Consider the following 12,110-nt stretch of genomic DNA (forward strand, 5'->3'; position numbering starts at 1 on the left):
GGACCAGTGTCTGAAATGTGGCTCCTCCTGGACCCTGCCTGACCTGGCTTTGACAGCTCAGCCACAGAGAGGCCCTCATCCAGTTCCTGGAGCAGGGGGCATCTGCTCCACTAGGCGGCAGGAGGACAGTCACAGGATGAAAGCAGTCCATTTCTCATCTGTTTGGCACCCTGAGGTCACTGGGCACCTTTCCACAGCCCAAGCCAATACCCGGGGGGTCCACAGGTCATCTGGACTTGACCCTGGCCATGCATTTGGTTCTAGTCTCCTTCTACCATGCTGCCCTGGCACGGGGGGGCGGGGGTACCACTTTTCTCTTGCTGTGGGAGGTGGGGGCATCCATAACCTTCCCACCCCAGGATCTGTAGCTCCCCAAGTTTGTTGGGCACCGAGGGCTCTGGCTTTTGGCGAGTGGTACAAACTCTAGGCTCCCACCAGAACTGGAAGAGCTTTTCCTCCCACTGCCTGGCTGGCTAGGGGCCACCTGCCCCAAAGACAGAGCCATGAAATGCCACCCAGCCAGCAGTTAATCATTCCTGAAGCGGGAAGGATGGTGGGGCCACTTCGGGGCTTCCCTCAGAGTCAAAGTCTGTGGCCAGCCGGGGCCAGAGATGGGCTGTGGGCAAGTGCTGACTTGGAAGGCTCTCTCTGGGTGGGGAGGGGCTAGGAAGGCAGCGTGGGTTTCCCGACTTCAGAGCTGGGAGGGGAGGTGGCTGAAGCAAGCATTGGACCCTCATAAGTATAGCTGTGGGGCCTCAGAGAAAAAAAGACCATGTGTGGCCAGGGCTGGGGCTGGGGCCTACTGTCTCCTTGCTGAGCCCAGAGGATCCAAGCCTCAGAAGCATGTTGCCTTCCCCACAACCCCGGCCTACAAAGAGCCCAAGAGCCCAAGAGAATGGTTCAGCTCTGGGTTTCTGATCAAAAGAAATGACTAGGGGCTATCCTCTAGCAGAGTTTGCTCAGATATTTATCACATAGTAATGTGTATTTCATACAAGAAATCAAATTGATTCAATACCCTGGGCTAAAATTTGCAGTCTGAGAGGCAGAAACTTCTGATCCCTCAGGAACTTTCTCTTGACTCATCCCTAGATTCTCTAAATGCTGTCCAGCCCTGGAAGCCATCCTCCTGAGATGTGGACCCAGACACACATTCCTTCACACTCACACACAAACTCACACCCTACTCACTCAGATACACATGCAGACACACACATGTACATTCATACTCACAAACCATCTCACACAAAGATACATTAATGCCGCTTTGCATGCACACGCACACATGATTTGACATACAATGGCACACTTACACACTCAGATGCACATTCATACACTCTCTCACACACCTGCTTGGCTGTGCATGTACACACATGCACACACACTTCCTGCACTGACCAGATCTCCCCATGCCTAAAACCAAGTAGACATGGATGGACACAGGCTTGCTGCCATCCTAGCTCTGTGGGGGGGCCTGTCCCCTCTCTAGACCATTGGGATCCTTACTGGCTCAATTCCTCCTTCCCTGGCGCTTACTGGGGGCCTCAGGGCCAGGCATTGTTCTAGGTATGGGGATGTGGAGTGGAAAGAGGAGTGAGCGTCCACCCTTGCTGGCCCGGCCCCAGAGACGCAAAGACAAGGCAGGTCTCCCAGAGTGTGCAGGGACCATTGGTCCAGCCTCTCCATGCCCCCACCTTCAATGCCCTTTGCTTCTGCTCCACCGCAGCCACCCAAAGGGGGGTCCTGGGCCCTGTAGCGTGGTCAGTGGGCCACCCAACACTGTCCCTGCTGCCACCACTACCCTCCATGCCCCTATGTGGTGGCCCATGGCTTAGGAAGCTGAGCCAAGCTGCAAGGGTGGGAGGAGACCGGCCGTGAGCTGGGTTTGGGGACAGGGGTGAGGGGGAAGGGGTTTGCAGAAAGGCCCAGATGCCAGGGATTCCTCCACCTCCTTTTTCCTCTTCCCCCGCAGTGGTGTTTGGACACTGCTAGCCACGCTCCCCATCTAGTTTATGAGAGGCTGGCCTCGGGGCCTCCTCCTGCCTCTGCCCAGCATGGCACCCCTTCCTCCACAGGCCCTGCCTTGGCCCTGATCCCTCTATGCCCTTGGCAAGCTTGCTCTCAGGAGTTAAATGACCAAAGAGATGTCGGTGATTGTGACACCCTCATCCCGCTCTTCCTTTCTCCTTGGCACTGGTCAAGATTGCCAACTGGCTCCTGAAAGGCTTTGTTCAATTCTGCCACCTTCTGGGTCACTGCTACTTCTGGGCCCCAAGCTGAGCCTGGTATAAGAAATATTTGAGGAATTGAACCCGTCTGCCCATTGATATTTCCTGAATGCTGACCAGGTCCCAGGCACCTCGCTGAAGACTGAGGACTGCTGGGCTTCTGCCTGTCCCGGGGGGGTAGGTACAGACCAGAAAACAATCACTGGAGCCTCCCCCCACCCGGGTCCACATGTGTGGCATATGGAAGTTCCCTGGCTAAGGGTTGAATCCAAGCTACAGCTGCTTGCCTACACCATAGCCACAGCAACGCCAGATATGAGCCGCGTCTGCAAACTACACCACAGCTCACAGGAACACCTGATCCTTAATCCACTGAGCAGGGCCAGGGATGGAACCCACATCCTCATGGATGCTAGCCAGCTTCGTTTCTGCTGAGCCACAACAGGAACTCCTCACCTGATCTTTCTATTATAGATTGAGGAAAACTCATGGAATAAAGAGAGAATGGAAAACAGTTTGGTAGTTTCTTGAAAAGGTAAGCAAAGAGTTACCTAGACATTTTGCTTCTAGGCATCTACCTAAGAGTATGGAAAATCTACATCCATATGGGAATTTGTAACAATCATTCACGGAAGCACTCTTCACAATAGCTAAAGAATGAAACAACCCAAATGTCCATTGATGGGTGAATGGATAAATAAAATGTGGTCCATCCATACAGTGGAATAATAATCAGCCCTAAAAAAGTAGGAAACCCATGTGCGTTACAACAGGGATGAGCCTCAAAAACGTGGTGTTCAGTGAGAGAAGTCAGACACAAAAGATCACAAGTGATGTGATTCCATTTACGTGAAACATCCAGAATAGGTACCTCTAGAGGGACAGAAGGTCAATTAGTGGTTGCCAAAGGCTGGGGCCTGGGGGGTGGGAAGAACTGGGGAAACTGCTTCCAGAATTTCTTTTCGGAGTCACCAAATGTTCTGGAATTAGACAGTTGCCCAGCTTTGTGAATATAAAACCAACTGGGGAGTCCCCTGGTGGCTTAGTGGGTAAAGGATCCAGCATTGTTACTGCCATGGCTTGGGTTACTGCTATGGCATGAGTTTGATCCCTGGCCTGGGAACTTCTGCATACCGCAGGCACAGCCAAAAAAACAAAACCAAAACAAAACAAAAACAACCCACTGAACTGTTCACTTTCAAAGGGTGAATTTTTATGTGAGTATCTCTGAAAAAAGGTGATAAGGGATGGGTCACTGGCAGAGGAACCCTAGTGCGGAAGCAGGTGGGGAGGGAGTGGCTGGAGGGTTCTGAAGGCGCCAGACCCCCTCCAGGCCTTGTGGGCTCAGGCAGGAGTCTGGCTGGGCTGGCGCTTTATTTATTTATTTATTTATTTATTTATTTACCCACAGCATATGGAGGTTCCCAGGCTAGGGGTCAAATTGGAGCTGTTGTTGCCAGCCTACGCCACAGCCACAGTGATGCCAGATCCAAGCCAGATCCAGATCCACGGCTCATGGCAACGCCACATCCTTAACCCACTGAGCGAGGCCAGGGATCAAACCTGCATCCTCATGGATGTTAGTCAGATTTGTTTTGCTGAGCCACGATGGGAACTCCTGGTTGGCATTTTAGGAAGACCCTCCTGGCTCTTCAAACTCAACGTTCTCTTGTCTTAAGCTGGCCCCTCCTCCTGCTGCAGGTAGGCCTGCCTGGGTCTGGAGGATCCTGCTGCTACCCTCCTGGGCTTGCCTGAAACCGCTGAGCCATTCCCTACTTTGAGATGGAGCTCAAATGTTTCCACACAGCACATGTAGGCCTGCCAGCCTCGCCTCCTCCAGCATTCCAGCCCTACCACACTCAGCCCACCAGAAGCACCTAACTCTTCTTGTATCTTTGTATATGCTGTTCCTCTGACTGGAAAGGCATTCTCAAAGGCCTCATCTGAGTATTTTTTTCTGTGAAATCTTTCCTGCACCACACCGCCCCTTGCCACCCACCCACCCACCCTTGCCGCCGGTGTGCTGCTTCCCTTCTCTCCTCTCTTTCCCTGAAAATACCTACCTCTGTAGCTCAGCCCAAGACACATTCCTTCTATACTTGCCTGCCTACCCTACTGGGTTGTGAATGTTCTGGGGACAAGGACCTGTCTTCTTCGTTTTCTCCCCTAAGGCCCTAATGCAGCATCTGGCTGTTGGCAGGTGCACAATCAATGCCTGCTGAATAAATGAAGACTAAAATCTCTGTGCTGCTCAGCCAGGGGATCAAGGTCAATACATCAGTGGTTAAGTCACGGTGAGAGCATGTGCCCTTGATATGATGACATGAGAAAGGCACTTTGTCTCTGTCTTTCTCCCCAAGACAATGGGAAAAACAGGTGACAAATCCAGATTAGGAGACACTTTAGGAAATTCCTGACTAGTCCTCTCCAAACTGTCCAAGTCACCCAAAACAAGGAAAGCCTAAAAAATTGTCCCATCTAAGGGGAACCTAAGAAGATATGATGATGACAAAATGTCATGTGGGATCCAGGGAGAGGTCCTGGGACATAAAAAGGACATGAGGGAAAAACTAAGGAGAGCTGAATAAAGTATGGACTTTAGTTAATAAAAATAATGTATTAATATTGGTCCATTAATTACAACAAATGTACCAGATTAACCTACAATATTACTAATGGGGAACCAGTGTGGGTGTGTGTTCTTTCTGTACTAGCTTCTCAATTTTTCTGTAAACCTAAAACTGTTTTAAAAGCTAAAATCTATTTTTTTGGGGAGAGGGGCGCTCCTGCAGCATGCAGAAGTTCCTGGGCCAGGGATTAAACCCAAGACACAGCAGCAACCTGAGCTGCTGCAGTGACAATGCCAGATCCTTAACCTGCTGAGCAACATGGGAACTCTTGAAGCCTTTTTAAAATAAATTTTTAAAAAAGAAGATTCTTTACCAATGTAGACAGAAAAGTAAAGGGCAGCTATAACACACAAGAGGTGCCCTGGCAAAGCAGAGGGTCACTCCCAGGGTCTCCCAATGAGGCTAGAAGGGAAGAAGCACTTGCACTTGGATTTCTGACTCCAGAGCCTCTGCCCTAAATTGATCCAATAAGTGGTCACTCTGTATTCTCTGACTTTAGAAATAATAAATGCAAAACACCGAGAGTAGTGGGCCCTCAGTAAACGACAGTCATTAGTTTTCAATAGGGAGAGTACATGTACCATCTTTCAGAGGCAGGAAGAAAGAGCCCAAATTTCCTTTGATTTTGGTTTTCTTTCTTTCCTTTTTTTTGTCTTCTTAGGGCTGCACCCACGGCATATGGAGGTTTCCAGGCTAGAGGTCGAATTGGAGCTCTAGCTGCTGGCCTACACCACAGCCACAGCAACACCAGATCCGAGCTGTGCCTGTGATGACACCACAGCTCAGGGCAATGCCGGATCCTTAACCCCCTGAGAGAGGCCAGGAATCGAACCTACATCCTCATGGATACTAGCGGGTTCATTAACCACTGAGCCATAATGGGAACTCCTGATTTTGGTTTTCTACCTGTCTCCCCTGCTCCCACCCCAGCTTCTGGCCCTCCACCTCTAACGATTATGAAAACACAGAGTCCTTCCTTCCTTCCTTCCTTCCTTCCTTCCTTCCTTCCTTCCTTCCTTCCTTTCTTTCTTTCTTTCTTTCTTTTTTCTTTCTTTCTTTCTTTCTTTCTTTTTTAAGGGCCACACACTTTTTTTCAAGTGTGAGTAGGCAAAACCAGGCTAGGGGTCAAATCAGAGTTGCAGCTGCGGGTCTACACCACAGCCACAGCAATGTGGATCTAAGCCTTATCTTCCACCTACACCACAGCTCACAGCAACACCAGATCCTTAACCCACTGAGCGAGGCCAGGGATCGAACCTGCATCCTCATGGATACTAGTCAGATTTGTTTCTGCAGAGCCACAAAGGGAACTTCCACAGTCATTTCTGAATCTGAGTCCTTAAAGGATGTCACATAACCCCATCTGTCCAGCCAGCAGACCACCATGGTCCTGCCTGACCTCAACTCCTGGGGAAACAGCCTGGCGTCTCAGGTCCTCTCCCTTGGCAATGGGGTGGGCATTTGGTGGGTGAGCTCCCCCTTGGATAACAAGGACAGCAGTTGGAATTCAGAAGTCACTGCCTGCCCTCCTCTCATCCCCGGTTCTAGCTGCTCCTTTGTGCCAGGCGGAATTTTCCACATCCGCATACCTTCCACCATGGCTGTGTGTGGATAACTGACCTTGGCTCTCTGGGCTTTCCAGGAGGACTTTGGGGTTCAAATCCGTTCTCTGCTATTTTCTATCTTTCTGATCTGGGTATGAGACACTTTGCCTCAGTTTCCTCATAGGTAAACAGGGCTAAATTAGAGTATTTCCTCATAGGTTTTGTTGGAAGGAATATATGAGCTAAAACCTGTGGACCTCCATAAATATTATATTCCCCATAAAATGTATTCCCTGCTGGATGGCAAGTTCCACAAGGGCAGGGGCTGTCTAGCCCACCACAGGATCCTCAGTGTCTAGTGCACCATCAGGCACTAGAATAAACAAACCTCTCCTCAGCAGGCACACTCCTTACAGGGTGGCCCTGTTTAAATATTAAACACAGTAAGACGATAATCATCCTTATTGGTAATAATAGCAGCAGCACCAAATACCCTCAGGCTAAAATCTTAGGGGTGGACCCTTATGATCTGTGGGTTCTCTTCTGACCTCAAAAAAAGTTTCCTTCCTTGCAGGTCACCAGCTACTTTCTGCCACCATAACAGGCTCATTCCTGGCAATGTCTCCTTTCTCTATATTTCAGTGTCTCTGGGAATGACAAAGGAAAAAATGTAAAGCCCTTGTAAGCCTTCCAGGGAGAGGTGGATAAGAGAAGAGGCATCTTATAACGGCTCTCGGCTCTTAAAGACAAGATGGCATCTTTCCTGCTGCAAAGGCTGGCTGGACCAGGTGTGGGGATAAGGTGGGTCTGCCCTGCCTGTGGGACCTCTCCAATCAGATGGACCCGGCCTCTCTCTGCAGAAGAGATCTAGGACCTCTTTCAGAAGTGTGTCAGTAGGCAAAACACACACACACACACACACACACACACACACACACAGAGTTCCCTGGTGGCCTAGAGGTTAAGGATCTAGTGTTGTCACTGTTGGCTCGGGTCACTGCTGTGGCCCAGGAACTTCCACGTGCCCAGGAACTTCCACGTGCCAAGGCTGCATGTGGGTGAGGAGTTCCCTCTGTGTGGCACAGTGGGTTAGGAATCTGACTGCAGTGGCTTAGGTCACTGCGGAGGTAAGGGTTTGATCCCCAGCCTGGCACAGTGAGTTAAAGCATCTGCATGGCCACAGCTATGGCTCAGATTCAATCCCTGGCCTGGAAACTTCCATATGCTGTGGATGTGGCCTCAAAAAAAAAAAAAAAAAAAAAAAAAAAAAAAAAAAAAAAAGTGGGTGAGTAGGAAAGACTTATCAGCTGCTAAAACAAACCAAGTATATATACATATATATTTTGTCTTTTTTGCCATTTCTTGGGCCGCTCCTGCAGCATATGGAGGTTCCCAGACTAGGGGTCGAATTGGAGCTGTAGCCGCCGGCCTACGCCACAACCATAGCAACACGGGATGCAAGGAGCGTCTGCAACGTACACCACAGCTCATGGCAACACCGGATCCTTAACCCACTGACTGAGGCCAGGGATCGAACCTGCAACCTCATGGTTCCTAGTCGGATTTGTTAACCACTGAGCCACAACAGGAACTCCTAAAACCATCCAAGTATTTACTGAGCATTCGCTATGTGCCCTGTACTCACCAATGACTCAACCATGAAGAACCGACATGCGCCCTGGCCTTTTGGGTCTCGCAGGCTGGTGTGGGAGACAGCCCTCAATGAAACAATCTCACAAACAGAGCACAGCAGGCTGAGAAATGAATGAAAAGTACGGGCGAGGTGTGCCAACATGCCCCTTGGATCTCCCAGGAAGGGAGCAAGCTCTTCCTCAGCCCAGGCGAGTCAGTTAGCTCCCTAACCTCCCTCTTGCCCTCTGTTTGGCTTCTAGAGCCCGCGTGCCACCCATGTCCCAGGCAGGGTGGGGTTTGCTGCCTTTCCAAGTTCAGCCCCCAATACCGATCCTTTATGAGGAAGCATCCTGCAGCGTGTGCATTGTAGATTGCGTTTGGGGCATGAAGGTTGATAGGAAGAAACCCATCAAATGAGGCGCACTTTCCAACATGTACCACACTTGCTCCTGCTGCCTGGGCCCCTGTCCAAGCGCCTCGGCTGCCTGGAACAGCCTTCCCTGCCACGCCTGCCTGGAGAGCTCCTCTCTCAGCCCATACGTCATCCCTGCTCCACCTCCCCTGATGCTCCAGGGATGCGCAGGGCCCTTTGCTCTGTTCTCATGGCATGCTGTACATTAATCTGTCTCCCGCTTCCACACAGGACGTGATGCTGAGGAACGGGCAGTTCCTCTGGGTTGTTTGCAGGGTTAAATGAGATAATACGTAAATGGGGCCTAGCTTGCAGCACGATCTGCTCAGCGTGCCCTCCTGGTTTAAGCTCTTGTCTCCTGATGTTGAGAGGGTCTCTAGATGTAGGGCAGGGGCCACACCTGACATTCCTTCGTCCCCCAGCCTCCTCACTGGCTTCCCCATATGTGGTGGGGGCCTCACCTGGAATAACCAGCACCTACATTCTGTAAGAGGAAATTGAGATCATGATCCTTTGTGCCCCTTGCATGATCAAAAGCACATACACAGGGGCACGGACCTGGACCCCAGGTCTAGGGTAAAAGGTCACTGATATGGTTCATAAGCCCTCCCTGGGAGCCTGCTTGTATTTTCCTAAGGAGTTCACAGTCTACCTCTGGGAGCCTTCTGACCCCACCACATCTGCATAAAGTCCCCCCTGGGGAGGCTGTGGAGTTTGTTTCCTGCATGCCTCGTGACCTTCAGGAATGAATCTCCTTGTTCCCTCCTCCCTGCAGCACGTGGGGTGTGGGCACTGCCAGCAAGCAGGCCCCTGACTACCCTCTGTCCCCCTGGGAGGTCTCTGTGTGGCCACAAATCCCACAACAGACCATCTCTCAAATTGGCTTCCTGAGGTACAGCTCAGCCATGGAAAGGCAGCCATTACCTGCTGAGGCATCAGCTAATTACAACCAGGGGTCCAGGCTGGCCAGTGACTTTGCCAGCATCCAGAGATGGGCAACTGCCCTCCTGGACCCTACTGACCCCTTCCATGTGATGCTCAGGGGACATTCAGGGCCAGGGCCTAACCTTGATGGCTCCCCTGAGGTACAAAGTGCTGGTCTCAGGACTTCTCTCCCCATTTTCCAGATGGGTAAATTGAGGCCCCAAGCCAAGATGCACTTTCCCCCAGAGCCATCCAGCATCCACTGGGGAATATCCACAAAGAAGCCTGGGCTTGTTTCTCTGGGGTTTCCCAGGCACGTTGATATTAGCCAAAGGAGTCCAGACAGGCAGCACTGATCTGGATTCCCCTCAGGCGGGACCTGGGGCTTCTCCTCACTCCTTGTGGTCCTGGCAGTACTGTCTCGCCAGTTCTGTGATCTGCTTTCCTCTCTGCCTTGCCTTGTCTCTGTGCCAGGGCCAAACCACCTGCAGTCGAGCACAGAAGCCCAGGGGAGCCCACAGGTTGGACCTGAGGGCGAGGGCTGTGGAGGGAACAGGACGGGCAGGAAGAGCCAGAACACCTGGGAAGACTCACGGACTCGGGTTTTCCAGCTCCATCCCAGCCGGGCTGAGGGAAAAGACCAAGCCGACTACTCACTCGGGTTCCACCCGAGCCTCTTCAGCACATTTTTCCCTTCTGGAAATATTCCTTAACAAAGAGCTGTCAGCTTCTGGCAGGCCCAAACCCAGCCCCACCGGGTCCCAGATGCCAGGATAGAAGGAAGCTGTTTCATTTTGGCATGATACGCTGGTCGTGGGTGAAAGAGCTCCCGTGGCTGTCAGGGGCTGTCCCTGGGTAGCAGTGCTGGCCCTGCCATCTGAGGCTAGCGGGAGTGATGGGGTTAGGATGCTGGTCCTACCCGTCTGGTCAGACTCCAAGACCGGGGCCAGGAGCAGTCTGTACCCCCAGCCCTCTACCAGGGGTGGCATAAATCAGGAGGCAGACAGTGGTTCTTTTGGGGACACTGGTGTAGGAGGGAGAATGAGCATCCTTCCTTTTGAAGAAGGGCAAAGTGGTGAGAAATAGACAAGGGGGAAGAGGCCTAGGGCAGGTGTCCACCAGGGTACTGGGAGATTCTGGGTCACTCTGCCACCTCCAGGACCCCAGAGAGGGAGTGGGCTAGGGAGGTTGGTGTGTTGGGAAGGCTGGGTAGCTGCCTGAGTCTCTGCCTGAGCTGGGAGCTCTTGGTCCAAGGAGGAGGCATGCTAAAGCGCTGAAGAGCCCTGTGAATGTGGGTGTGTTGGGAGAGGGTCCCAGTTGCCTGGGTCTGTGTTGAGGATAAAAGTGTCTGACCCTGTGTGTGTGTGTCCATGTCAGGGGCTCCTGAATGTCTGTGTGTGAGGGGTCCAGGGTCTGTCCGTATGAGTTGTTGGGGGTATATGGGTACTGATTTGTTGGGTCCCAGGTGTGTGTGGCATGCGCACACCTGAATGTGTGAGTGGGGCCCTCTGAAAGGTGTGTGTCCTTAGGTGGGGGAGGGGGTTCAGAACATCTGTAGGGAGGTCCTGAGCATGAGGTGAAGGTGGATTTTCAGGAAGCAGTGATCAAGACAAGTCAAGATCAGGGCTGTATGTGGAGCTATTGGAGTGTGCTGAAAGACCCCAGGAGTGGCTTTCAGGGGTGCCCTTGGCCATGGGGCTGCTGGGAGTGGCAGATGGGCAATCAGGCTGAGGTGAGGCCTGTGAGCAGAAATCCTGATTTACAGAGACTGGAGAGGGGGGTCCTGTGGGGTCAGAAGGCTCCAAGGCTGGTATCCTTGGGGATGGGGGTACGTCTGAGCCCAGAGATAGGATGTGAAGTGAGGGGAGGGACGGCGTGGCAAGGGGGTCTACAGATGAGAGGGGAACCTGAGGGGTTGGGACAGAGGGAGGGCGGGGGTCCTCCGCTTCCTGGAGGGCGCTTGTAGGGGGCGGGTCTGCGGGGTGGGGGCAGAGGGAGCCCTGAAGAGACCGGGAAGGGGTCCTGAGGGTCAGTAGAGAGGGTGGTCAGGGGTTACGGGCCCGAGGAAGCTTCTGGGGAGGGGGCTGCGCCGCGGAGGAGGACGCCCGGAGGTGTCGGAGGTGTCGGGGAAGGGCCCCTGAGGGTCGGGAAGCGTCGGGAACGAGGGTGGGCAGGGGCCGGGGCCCGAGGTTGACGGCCAGGGTCCGTGCTAGGAGTGCCAAGGGGTCCCAGCGCGGGTTCTGGGGAGAGGGGGCCCTGAGTCCCGATCTTGCCCGGCCCCCGCGGGCCGCAGCGCGGAGCCGCGGGCCTGAGAAGGCGCCTGGGAGGCCTGGCCCGCGCCGCCTACCTACCTGCGCCGAGCGCGCCGCCATCGCCGTGCCGAGCCTAGCCGTCCCCGGCCGCGCCGCCGGATCCCCGCCGCGCCGCTCACCCCGCAGCCCCGGCCCGGCCCCTTCAGCCGCCCCCCGGGACCGCGGCCGCCGCCGGCTCCGCCGCTGCCATTTCACCCGCTGACAGGAGCCGCTGCCCCACCCCCGAGGCCCAGTCAGCCAATTCGCCGCCCCAAGGAACTCCGGCTCCGCCCATTGGCCAGGAGTGACGGTGTTCCTGGCCAATCCGTGCACATTCCGTAAGGAGGGCCCTGGCTACGGCCAGAAGGTTGACTCCTTTAAGGAGAGAAGCGAATTAAACTTAGGGAAGCAGTGAGGGACGGGTGGTTTTGCCTATCGGAATGTGGAAT

The 12,110-nt window shown here is 53.3% G+C and overlaps 1 protein-coding gene across 10 annotated transcripts in view; it reads right to left on the reverse strand.

Annotated features, from left to right (window-relative positions):
- Positions 1-11,905, reverse strand: part of EVI5L (ecotropic viral integration site 5 like) — a 33,190-nt gene extending 21,285 nt beyond the window's left edge. For 5 of the 10 annotated variants that reach the window (XM_021083907.1, XM_021083905.1, XM_021083906.1 and 2 more), the window contains exon 1: positions 11,722-11,790. The gene's annotated coding sequence lies outside the window, so the exon portion shown is untranslated. Of the gene's footprint in view, positions 1-8,047; positions 8,067-11,721 lie in introns of those variants that run through there. The other 5 variants (XM_013994704.2, XM_013994706.2, XM_021083902.1 and 2 more) reach the window with 5 other exon arrangements.

Source organism: Sus scrofa, chromosome 2 (assembly GCF_000003025.6).
Source record: "Sus scrofa isolate TJ Tabasco breed Duroc chromosome 2, Sscrofa11.1, whole genome shotgun sequence".
Taxonomy (NCBI): Eukaryota; Metazoa; Chordata; class Mammalia; order Artiodactyla; family Suidae; genus Sus; species Sus scrofa.